Source organism: Sparus aurata, chromosome 18 (genome assembly GCF_900880675.1).
Source record: "Sparus aurata chromosome 18, fSpaAur1.1, whole genome shotgun sequence".
In the NCBI taxonomy this organism is placed as follows: Eukaryota; Metazoa; Chordata; class Actinopteri; order Spariformes; family Sparidae; genus Sparus; species Sparus aurata.
The window spans coordinates 21302252-21315442 of NC_044204.1; the positions used below are offsets into that span (position 1 = coordinate 21302252).

The following is a 13191-nucleotide window of genomic DNA, read 5'->3' on the forward strand; positions in this document are numbered from 1 at the left end:
TCGTTAAAGTATTTAAAGACTGAAGCTATATGAAACTTGGCAAAGATAAGTCCAAACTTGGCATTTGACAGTAAAATAATGCTTACGCTAAAAAAACACTAATGCTTAAATATCACGTATATATTATATAAGCTCTATTCTATATTATATCATATCATATTATTATGAATCTGCAGAGTGGAGGCAAGGAGACGAGCAAGTGAGACAGGAGGCAAAGGTCAACAATGGCGGGGGTCTCGCACCAAGTGGAGTGAAATTAGCAAGAGTATTTCTTCTCCTTGGCACACATTTCATTCATTTTAAGTAGCAAACTGAGAGTAGGGCTTGATGTGAGCACAGGGATGAATGACGCATGCTCACCTCCGTCTCTGGGTGGGGTTGTCCAGGTATGAAGACGCATATCCGCACATAATAATTGAGAAACAGAGATTTGATATGTACAGCCGGAGAAAGTGTTGAAAATCCGTAGACGCCAATGAAAATCTTTTCTTTTTTTCTTTTATGTATTTGTAATCATAATAACCAGTGTCACAGTTTGGTTTGTTGGTTTGTTTACACCAGTGCTTACAATAGCACACCTGTCCTATAAATATGCGAGTGGATCCAATATAATGAACACCACAACTGACTAATCAGTTTGATGATTTTTCAAGTTAAATTTGTGAAGAAAAAAGAAAGAGTCAAATGTTTACATTTTCTGCTGTTATCGGTCTCAAATCTTAGAATGGAAATGCAAGTACAGTTCTCAAATTTACCTAAAACAATTTACATGTATTTTGCTACTTTCACCTACTCAGTCACACAGCTCATAATCATATTTCCCAATGAAAGATGAGGTCAATTATGTTGGCATCTTCACACAAAAAGCTCCTTCAGAGCCGTCCGTGTTCGAGGCTGCGGGGAGCAGATTACATCAGCTCTACATCCACCACTGCCAACAAATCCCACCAACAAAGCATTATTAACATAAATATGTTTATATTTGGTGTTCAAATGCTGCTGTTGTTTACATAGTTCTTGCCTCTGCAGAGCTAATAAGTAATACAATTTGTACAAATAGCTGCCTCTAGTTGTTGAGTGTTTTGTCTTAAAAAATGAACCTGCATAACAATAAAGGCTTTACTCTCATGTGGTAACCTAACAGGCAGCCACAATAATTGGTAATGGGATTTTCACTGAGCTCTAAAGGCAGAGTCAAAACACCAATGTACTCAAAAATGATTCATTCCTACATGGGCCCCCGATAGCAACACCTTTGTTATTCCACTGAATTAACTTAAACACAAAACTGTACGACAAAAGCCACCCGCAGCTGAGCTCTGACAAAGTGTATGATTGTAAATGACCGCTATTAAATCTGCAGGTGCAAAGTTAGTTCTCTTTTAAAGGCGGTAAACAAGACAAACATTGTTTTTCTTTCAGTGAACTCCCTGTGTGTTTTGAATGTCCACAGTGGAGCTTTGTCCTTATTTAAAAAGTAGACAAATGTTGTCAACTGAAGCTGAGAAATATAATGTAACCCCTGCTGAACACAGTAATGTACACATGGGGGGGATGGCGTGGCAAGAAAAAACACACAAATTGTGTTTTTATAATAACAGAACAGAAAAGTGTCACAAAAATGAAATAATGTATTTTTTTTCACTACTGCCATGATTATGAGGAAGAAGTTTCAAGCACACTGGGCTAAAAATATTGATTGATTTAATTATTGGAATAGCTTAACATGAAAAGCTTAACAAAATAAATTCTGTTGTTGACTTGAGTTGTGTAAACTCCCCCAAACTCAGCAAATAATTTATATTAAAAAAAGGAATTCTCTGGTCAAAAAAAAAAAACGCTGACTGAAAATCCAGTCAGCATTGGACCAGCGTGTTGATGTAACAAACAGGCTCATCTAGCCTTCGCTCTGTGAAATCTTCCAGAAAAAGATCCACAACTGGCGGTGTAGCACACTCACCATCAGGCTGTGCTTCCCCCCACCTCGAGGTCTCTCACAGCTGGAACTGTGTCCAGTGGGGTCTCGCCGTCTTCACGATAGCACAGTTCATTGACGTGAGCGTGTCTGAAGTGAACAGATTTCATTCCCTGGGTCCTGATCCTTCTTCCCGCAACACTCCTGAGTGTTATGCTCTGTTTGGGTTTGTCACCCAAAGCTGCTGTGAACAAGGTGAATGAGTAAAGACAAGGCAATAGCACAGAAAGCACTGCAGCCTGGAATACAGATTATACATTGGGCTTTGAGTCAAGCATATGTTGAAATTACATTTATGTAATTGCAATAAAGAGAGTCTCGTTGCATGTCCCGTTATTCACCTATTATAATACGTTATGTTACATAAACATAGAGTGAGAAAAGGGGGTTAGTTTGCTCACAGCTGATCTTTTGTTTCTTCAATGGTCTGTAGTGCACAAAGGGCCGGATGGCAAACTTTTACATTATCATTAGCTAAAAATATGTGTTCAAATTGTCATCTCTTTCTGTTATTGCGGCTTTGTCCTTCGATGTCTGGATTTTTGCCATTTAGATTTTTTTTCCTTTTCGTTTCTGTGATGACTCCTTAAAGCTTCCCTCCTGATTAGGCAGCAGAAGTCATTTGGCATCGTGAGGAAACCGGTGCCTGTTATTGTTGAACTTGACTATTGTGTCTGTTTATCTTGCAGAAACATTTGTTTCTGCAAAGGTTTCTGTGAAAGTTTCTGGTCATGCTGAAGAGAACACTGGTACTCAGTCGAATCAAGGCATTCTTAATAGACTGGTGTCGCACTATTCTGCAGAATTAGAGACCTCGCAGACTTAAGCCTGCACGAGCAGAGATAAGATAAACTACTGAATGATCAGAGTCTCCCCGGTGGTCTACCGGAGTGGGCCAACAAATAACAAAAGAAGGATTTTGATGTTTGCTGTTACTTTCTTTTATAACTTTCCACATTTATGCAGCAGTTGTAATCTTAAGTCCAAATAACCGTCCAGTAACCAAACAGTTTCTTTATAATCCGTTTGCATGCTGCATGTCTGCCTTAAAACGCCCTTCAGTGTTTATACACACAGTAACCTAAAAGATAGATTTCCCACGGAGAGTGAAAAGTTCTGTTTAGTTTATGGACCTCGGGAGGATTGTAACACTGCTACAGCACTCTTGATTAAAGTAGAGGGGAAAATTTGTCATCCAACAACTCAGCACAAGGTGGTTACATGCGTGACATATGGGACCTTATGGGTGTGTTGTGATTGTTGTTTTACATTAACTGAATTAATACTGTTATATCTAGGGCCTCATTAAATTTGCTGTTATGGTTCCTGGGAATCAAAGCCACGAGAAGCTTTACTGCAGTTCAGTGGAAACATCATTTGAAAATGTCGCTGAATGCCAAAAAAGAGTACAGTCACTGTTTGAGGTAAAAATATTCTGTAATATGCTGCAAACATTGGAAATTCACACTACTGTACTACTACTACTACTAGTTTCGTATCCACTTTCCACATTTCAATATAGAAGAACTTGTAGGAATCAATATTGTGAAATGTATAATAGGTACGTTTACTTGATTAAATATGATTAACTTTTATTGAGTTAACCCAAAATTATACTATGTGATATAATAACACAGTTGGAGTCCGATCTGCTTCATAATAAGTATTTCTACTTACTTTTTTATTTTTGAAAAAGTATCAACATTACATTACACCCCCTCCCTCTAACACGCAAAGGGTATGAAACATAAAAACACTGTGCCCTTGCGGAGTAATCCTCCCGTTGTATCAACATTACATTACACCCCCTCCCTCTAACACGCAAAGGGTATGAAACATAAAAACATTGTTGGAACAGTTGGAAAAACATTTCATATACAGCATGATTTATAGTGTTAATTATGCAAATTGAACCACCACCTTGTGCACTTCTGCGGTTATAGCAATGAACAGAGAATTATTAACTACACAAATCAAAGGAAAAAACTTGCATTTATATTATCTTGGGTAAAGTCTTTTCACTGCATAATAACAGCAGCAGAGCTAGAGCTCCCTCACTGAAAAAGCTGTGTTTTCGGGTTCTCCGTCCCATTCTTGTAAATGCAATATCTTATTTTGAAAAGTGCTCTGTAGATATTGGACGGTCTTCTATAATTTAGCCAACTGGATTATCTGAGTGTGACCTAATTGGCTAAATAACTTTTTTATCACACCTCTTTTTTTGTTTGTTGACCACCTCACATGAACATGGTATCAAGAAAGGTTTGACATACACTTTGTCACTATTGTGAGCCAAATGTCTTATTGTATAAAATGATAAGGTGATGACATTCTATATCCAAGCGGACGAAGGTCAACTTCAGTGTCACGTCATAATGTTTTGCAAAAAATACTTTTCCAGCCGTTATTCAACTTGAAAACTCAAAAAAAAAGAGGAGATTGTGAATATATTTCACATTCGGTCCAATTGGTGACATTAATCTCTGTGCAGCCAGCTTGAGAAATATAAAAGCGTCAACATTTCAGAATCTGTAGCCTCTCAGAGGGGACATCCATGTTTGAAGCGTTGTCTAATGTCATGGCTGCATCTTTGCGGTCTGTCAGAATTAGCTTTATTGACAAAGCATGTGAACACATACCAGGAACTTGACAGTTTCTTTTAGTTTCTATCAATGAACCGATCTTATTGATAGTCATACAGCAGTAGTCCAGCACAAGCTAATCGGTTTTGCTGATATTGAACTTCAGGTGATTGTCGTTGCACCATGTGGTAAAGAGTCCTCTGTACTCCAATATAAACATAGTCTATAACTGAAGACAACATGTTTTTCACTGGAATCACACATGTTGATATAATGATAGATTCCATTTCGCAAAATAAAAAAAATAAAAAATTGTGAATTCGTCTTCAATACAAGTATAATATGAGTCTGATTAGATGAATTAAACCGCAACTTGACAGGTTGATGGAGGCATGCAACCATGAGGTAGTTTCCCTTGTTCTTACAGAGCACAATTACTATTCTGAATATGGCAGAACGCAGCAGAAAGTCTCCTCTGTAAGTGAGTGTTTTTGACAGGAACACCATCCACGGTATGTTTTTCCGCTTCTGGCAAAATATAGAAGGATAAAGCTTTGCAAGGCATATGTGTTTTTGACTATTAGGCCTGACACGAGCCTCGGATATTCCCCTTTCAAATCTAATAACACCAAACTGAGCTTTGACTTCGCCAGAATGAACAACCAACCTCTGCCATTAGAGAAACGACTGAACGCTCGAGAAAATATCTTTCAGAAAATACCAGACGGCATTTTGATCAGTAATGGGAGCGGCTGCATAAAATAAAATGTAAAAAACAGCGGTGCTTTTCTTTGACAAAGCTGTCTCGAACACTTGTGTTTACAACTGGAGTAACAGCAGATGAGGGCGTTTCTGTGTCAAAATCCACCCATTAAACAGACAGTCACTTTTTTTTTTTTTATCCCTGTCCTCAGCTTTTTAAACCACTCACTGTACTGTAGTAATTTAGACTGCGCTGTAAAAAGGATTCACTCTCTAATTCCTGTTTGATATGTAAAATAGCAACTCTATCAACATAGGAAGTGAAATGTGCGCAGCAAATTTACATTTCCTGGCAGCAAGACATGGAAGAAAAAAAAACAATCACAGCGCTCAGCGGTACACTGTACCTTCCTGCAGGTTATTGCATGTGTTTCAGTAACAATTACGTGATATGTTGTGTCCTTCCTGCATTTTCATATTTGATGCTTCAAGCCGCCGAAATGCTTAAAGCAGAGAGCGGATAAGTTGAACAGTGATTAAGACAAAGAGCGGCCATCTCTCATTCTGCCAATACTTGTTGTAGCACTAGTGTGACTAACAGCAGGGCTGAATGTCTTTTGTCAGTAAATGAGAGTTTAATACGTTGCACCATGGAGATGGGACGTAGAGTGTGTGGCCCCTGCTGTTTCCTTCATCAATGCCTTGGCTTGTCACAGACCGCACCACATGAATCCGGCTCTCATCTTCAGTGACAGGAGTCTGAAAGAGCACAAACCTGCCTCTCTTTCAACGGCCTCCCGAATTGCTCTCCAGTGTTCATTCATCAAGACCGCTTGACTCAAAGTTACCTAAAGGTACAAATCTCCATTAATATTCTCACAGACTGGAAAGGTCATTTGTCTTTTTTCCATTAAAGGAAACTGACTGTCCCCTAAAAATTAATGACTTACAATTATTTCCAGCTGTTTTGGTGTGATGAAAGCGCTGATCAAGAGGGCTTTTTTATTATTATTTTAGAATATCAGGTGAAAATACAGTCTGGATGTGACCAGTTTTCAGGGTGTAGGACTTATGATCTGAACTCTGTAGGGATACCTGTGATGATGAGTCATAGAGACTTAAACTCACTATTCATGTAAAAGTCCTAATTTATCACATGGTTGCATAATTGCCATGCAAAGTCATATAAATCTTACTTTGTTCAAGCAAAACTGTATTTTTATTCCCATGATGCTGTCCTCTAACTTAGCTTATTACTCAACCCAAACAAACATGATATATATCCAGAAAGGTTAGAAATACGCTATGTATTGTACAGTGAGAAAATAGGGTCTAACTCAAAATTGTCCTTACCTTAGAAACAAGTTGTCCACAACTGTCTGGACAACTATACATTTACAACTGAATTTACAAGAGTAAGTAAGTAAGCAAAACTTTATCTATAAAATGGCTTTCAAAATACAAGTTCCAAGGTGTTGTACAAAGCAAACTGAAGCTCTAGTGTTACTAGTCCACCTGTGACCGACCCGTCCTACTCTGCCTCTGATCTGTGGGTCAAGTCTTTGCTATGGTAGGATTCGTAATGTTGCTTGGCGGTCCTACGGTGAATGTTCAAGTTGAAAGATGAAGTGTTTCAATCGCTGCACTTGGCCAAATTGAGTGAATACTTATTAAATATATAGTTACACTTGTTTTTGGTCGGTCAGGCTTCTAGTCTGATCACCCGCTTACCCGATGTCCTCATTAAACTGAAAGAGAGGATTTGCGTCAGGCTGTATATCATGTAAAAACACAGCAAATTTTGCATCATTAACCTGAGCAGAAAACCTTTGACCACGACCAACAAGGGCCACCATAGTGAATGTCCGTAATGACTGTTGTAAAGCTCAGGTGTCTGTTTTTTTCGATCAACTTTGAGAACAATACACAAAAATACTCCAGAAACACAAAAGGCCAAATGTCTTAACCTTTTATTCAATCGTCACAACACTTAAAGCAGAGAGAAAGTCATCACCACACCTGAGCGTGTCGTCTCCTGACAAACATCAGGCCTGGGACCTGATCTGGGTTAGTTTTTTTTGCATACATGGCATCAGCTTGGGTCAAGTTCAGGTTTGGTTATTTTTAATACAGACATGATGTCCTCCTCCTACTTTCTGGCTGCAAATGGTGTGCATCAGTGTGTGTCATGGGTACAAGTAGGACATGCAGTGCCCCATAGCAAGAGATATTCTACTATGATTTAACTGGTCTCAGTAATGTAGTGAGCAGTGTTGGTGGTACAGTACAAGAAAATAATTTAATCATAGCAACTTCTGTCTGTACGTCCTCTTTGTCTAATAAATCAAATTAGTGAGATGAACACATGATACCATGACTCTCTCCAGTGTACTTGGAAACTATAATGAAACACATTTGCGTAATTCTGGACATCAAGAACGTTTAACTGACAAAAGGGTCACCCATAAATATCAGTAAAATAAATGCTTGTGTTCCCCTCCTCCCCCTTTCTGTCGCTCCCACGCAGCTTTAAGCCTGTTTGTAGTTCACCATCCTTGTTAAAACAATCGTTGTAGAGTTGCACAGCGCGTAACAACTTGCAGCGCACTTGTTTTAAAACGGTAAACTAGTTTTGACACGGGACTGTGACCAGAACAGAACCTTAAGGCGAGAGGCAGTGTCATTATCACTCGAGTGAGTTTTTTACATAGCTTTAAACCCCTCTTACAAATGGAGCCATCAGATAAAGCGGGAGACATATCAAACGGGGGCTGACATGGTTTCTTTGAAGTAAATGATGAAAGGTCTCAGAAGAGTCACATTTTTCTTTTGATGGATTATATAATGATAATTACAGATGTCAGAGTTGATCGTGGACACGCACGGTTTATAATCACAGCTTAAACACTTGACGCATTACAATGTCCAAGGATTGCAGGGGTGTGTGGTACTTCGTATCGCGTGTCACAAAAAAAGTCTTTGATCTTCAGGAAAACTATGCACTAGTTATCATATGTCTATAGAGGAGGAGGGGAAATTGATTGAACGCTCCTGCAAAGTCAGTCAATCACATCAACGTATGAGAAGTGAATGTGAATTAAAATAAAATACTGCTGCAGCTTTACAGTCATAGCATATGAAACCCAGCAGCTACAGGCATTGTGTATTAAGCTTAATAAACAGTAAGATATACTTATCAACCTCCAAGCGCAACATATGGTGATATACTTTATGAGATTGCCAGGGCTATTTCTAGTATTAAGCTTCAAATGTAGCGAGCCAATTAGGTGATATATGTGCATTTATTGACATACCGTGTCCTCACTATAGACGCTCTGTTTGTCAAATGGGATGTATTTTTATATATTGTCATGTATCACCATGTGTTTAAGAGGCCAAGGTAGCTGCCTTTGCATTGGATTGCAAAGCTCCATGTACTGTAAGATCAGCGGAGCGAGGCTCATTTAAAATAAGGACATGCATTCCGTGCCCAGAGAGTGACATCACTTTTGAATTTGAACCAAGTTGAGCTGGTCCAACTTTGGAAATGTATTCTTGCCATTCCCTTAGGGATGTGGAACACAAAAGGCCCCCGTGAAGAAAATTAACATTTTTCACAGTTCGTTGAGCTCATTTAAATGAATCAAAAGATGCAACTGACTCATTTTCATATAGTATGGCGAAGCTAATGCCAAGCACTGCTCTGTATTAGGCCCTACTGTATTTACATTGTTATGAAAAAATGCAGTATCAAAGGGAGTTGTGGAGGGATTTTTTGGGTTATATGTCAGGCTTTAAATTCAGGTCCAGTCTGCTAACTCTACACATACAGTGGCGCTATTAAGCTGCAATGATACCTATAATACAATTTCACCTGAATGTAAATACTAAAGTTAGAAAGTTAGAAGTCACCATATCTATTTTAAGGCCTCGTTCCTTTGGGTGTAGTATGTCCACCTTAAAGTTACAATAAACACAGTTAGATTTTGCTCACCAGGTTTTCCTAGACAACATTTTTATACATAAAACAAGTGAATGCACTTTGCATTTGGTAACTATGTGAGAGATATGCCTTTATTTAGATGTTCCAATATTATCTGCTTTTCTTTAAAGGTGCAGTATGTCAAAAATGGCCAACCTGGTTAATTTATACTCAAATAAAAAGGGCAGCATAATACCAGAGTAACTGCATACCAATGCTAACTGTATTCTATTCATTCGAAACTGCTGTTAGCATTTTTGCAGCTAGTTGGACTACTGGGGGAGTGTTGGTGTTTACACCATTAGCATAGGAGCCTTAGACCACCAGAAGAGAGAGGTTTTCAAGCCCAGGGACAGCTGGTTAGCATGCTAACGTAGTGTCTTTGACATACCATCAAAACGTTCTTCATATTCTGTTGATAATTTCCGTTGATTTTTGAATGTTTGAAAGCAAAAATGTTAATTTAACTTTAATTTTTAAAGTATTGTCTATAAAAGTACAATTTCACTTTTTGGTAATAGCTTTATAAGAAAGCCGCTCTATGTGCAGGATGACCCCTCTTGTTTTTGGGTTGGGTACTGACTGGAATAGAGGTTTCATTAAGTTTAAAAATAATGTGTCATATATCTTTATGACTGATGCTTATAGCGTAAAATAAAAATTGCATGTCGTAAAAGAATTATAAATCAACCTCCTCCTGAAGCTTATTTGAACTATTTTTAGTTATTTTGTAATTATCTCCATTAATCTCAAGTTCTTAAAAAGCAGTCCAAAAGAAGCAGCTTGTTTAATTCTCTTCAAGGCTTATGTCAGTGTTTGATTTACAGCATATTTGGAGTATTTTGCATAGTCTCAGAATATTGCCACCGAACCAATCCCATGAAAAGTTATTTCCCTTGGAGGACCATTTATTTAGTCAAGGCCGGAGTAGTTTAGCGGGATGGCTTTCATTTCACGGTATATACTCTCAATGTGATTAATAAGTAAAATGCTGTTGAAGAGAGAGAAAAGCCGTCATTCAATCCTATCTTCCTGGGATGGGTAGGAGGACAGAATATCCTGGGGCATTAGGAGCTGTTGTCAATCACTGCATGGTAAAACAGCATATTTGGATCTGGTCTGACTACTTCCACAGCTAGTTAGAGTAAGACAGGAAATACATTACTGTAGATGTAACATCAGTTTAGTATTGTAAGTAAGTGCCGTACTGGATTCTCAGCAGGGTTTCTTTCTGTTTTTTTTTCATCTTTGATTTGAACTTTGGTGGTGAATTATAATGTGTGACATTTGTTAATTGATTTAATAACAAAACACTGGTTCCTCTGAGAACTTAATTAGTTTGGACATGATTTCAGTCACTTTCTCTGTAACCTTGTGAGCTGCGGGGCTACTGGGTCCCCCGAAAATACTGGATTGTAATTTGCTGAAAACTATAGATACATAGAGTGTAAGTGTGTAATACTCTCTCGAACATGCGCAACACGCTGTTAATTCATTATTTCACCTTGGGTTCTCATTTCTGCACCCAACCCTCTGTCCCAATATAGGTCATTTTATTACTGGACCACAGTACAATAGAACGTCACATTTTCTGTTAATTTAGTGAAGAATTTTTTTACATAAAATGACCAGACGAAAGAGCCTACTTCTTAGTACATTCTGAATTATGTATTTGGCAAATATTTACAAATGTTAAGTTAAGCATTTAACAAAATATAACCATTAATGTATAAAATATTGAAAGGTAAATCACTGACTGTGTATTTGTTGCTCTTATCTGTAGACCTTCTCTGTACTGCTTGCGTAGGTGGTGAGGGTGGTGATGTTAGTGGTGTTTGAGTCTTATTAATTTTACTGTGCAACTGTGGCAGGGACAAGCGGGGCTACTCACAAACTATTTTAATCTACTCACTTTAGGTCCTGTTTCCCCCAGACGTTTCTAACTGCAACCACACCGGCTTGTCTCTCCCTGTATTTGACTGATCTGTTGATTTTCTTGGTCAGCAGTATGTTTTACAAAGTCTGCCAAAAGAAAAATGAGTTTTCACAACAGCACATGAGCCACGTGTTGCTAAGCCTGCCAAGACAATCGAATAAAATGTGGTCCGAATAACATCAACCAGGTGTCCTTGCAAGCCCTTACACAACAGTAAGAATCATCCTTTCAACATTTCAAACGTCCTTTCGATAGCTCAGTTGGTAGAGCGGAGGACTGTAGAAGCATCACTGCTGAAATCCTTAGGTTGCTGGTTCGAATCTGGCTTGAGGGAGACACATTTTGGGCTGCTATGGTACAGGGGTAGCTTGGTCTGTATGTCAAAGTGTCCTGGGGCAAGATACTGAACCTCAAATTGCTCCTGATGTGCTTGTTGACACCTTCAATGGCAGTCGCTGCCATCAGTGTAGGATACATTACTGTAAGTTGCTTTGGACAAAAGCGTCTGCTAAATGTAAATGTACATAACATACGATTAAAAAAGAGAAGTCTCACCACGATCAGTGCTTTTGTCCTGAATGTCATTAAAGAGTCGATGCTGCTAAGTGGTGCTTCCTGTCTTCTCTTACTCACTACTTGCAACAACATTGCTGTAAATGGTGTTATTGCAGCACAATGAAAAGACAGAAGAGCAATAGAATTGCAAGTCCATTTAAAAAGTAAACAATACATCTTTTTTTTTCCTTCTTAATTCGTAACATTGCACGGAGTAACTTAGACAAGGCAAGGAAATATGGTATCATTAGAAAAGGACTTCGCTTTCTTTGGCATTTAAAGAAATTCCATTTTAAACTATTTTCATTATTTTTATTTCATAAGAGAAACTACTGAACTGCACAGTGGGACAGTAACACTCACTTATTTTATGGAATGTCACAATGGATATAGTGACGCAGCAGGAATAATCTAAGCATTTAAAACGAAAATCTTGATTCAAAATCACCGCACTGATATAAAAGTAAAATAAAGAGAGAGTAATGTGTATTTTAGGATTTTAGAGACATTTACATATATCTGAGAACTCAAGAGCACATTAACACAAAAATCATGTAGAAATCTTATATTGCTACAAAACAATCCTACTCATCAAATTGCCACATTTTCCTCGATGGCCTAATTAAATTGGCCCAAATTAAAGAGATAGTGCAGTCTACTCATTATGCAAAATTTCTGATGGAAGACAACACTACTGTATGTTTTCAACAAATGATTTATGTTGTCATATTGCACTACCCCTACTACTACTACCCCTAAGCCACAAAACCCCTAAAATGTCCCTCAAGCATGTACTGTATGTCCACTCACTACATTATACTCCTTATAATAAATGGTATGTCCTGACATGCACACTCATCAGCTATACCCACGGCCACATGCACATAGTGGGGATTAATAATGCACCTGGATGAAAAGCAAAAAGTACGATACACCAAATATAAAAATAGAGTATTTCTTCATCATCACATACAGCAGACGAGAGTTTCTACACTTACAAAAATATAAAATACAGGGTACATTGTCAACTACCTGCAGTTGAACATGCTTACTTCAAAAGATACAAAGACAAGAAAACAATTACTGAGTAAAGTGTGTTGGTCTATTTCATATTTCATAATGATTCACGTTTGCTGGCCTGCTGCTTTGATACCAGCCTGGTTTTTTTTTGTTTTTTTTTTATAGCTGCCTCCCTCAGCACTTTCTCTCCACCTCTTTAGAGGACACTGTCACCGTAAACCATGTGCAGCACTGAATATCAAGCTCCATCTATAAAACTACATGAGCCGGGAGTAATCGCCAACAAAGTACGGGCATGTTTATTAAAATAAAGAAAATCTGCATGCACACGGAGGTTCATGTAAACGGTTAAAGCACGCTGGCCACATTATTCATTCATTCATTCATCGCTGAGTGCTCTACGATGGCTAGCCAACACTGAACACTGCCAACACAGCCT

At 38.3% G+C, this 13191-nt stretch overlaps 1 non-coding gene across 1 annotated transcript; it reads left to right on the forward strand.

The window, feature by feature from the left end:
- The first annotated feature begins 11422 nt into the window (after nt 1-11422).
- trnay-gua (transfer RNA tyrosine (anticodon GUA)) lies at nt 11423-11511 on the forward strand. The gene is given in 2 exon segments: nt 11423-11459; nt 11476-11511. It is a non-coding gene; the product is annotated as a tRNA-Tyr (tRNA).
- Nucleotides 11512-13191: the final 1680 nt, after the last annotated feature.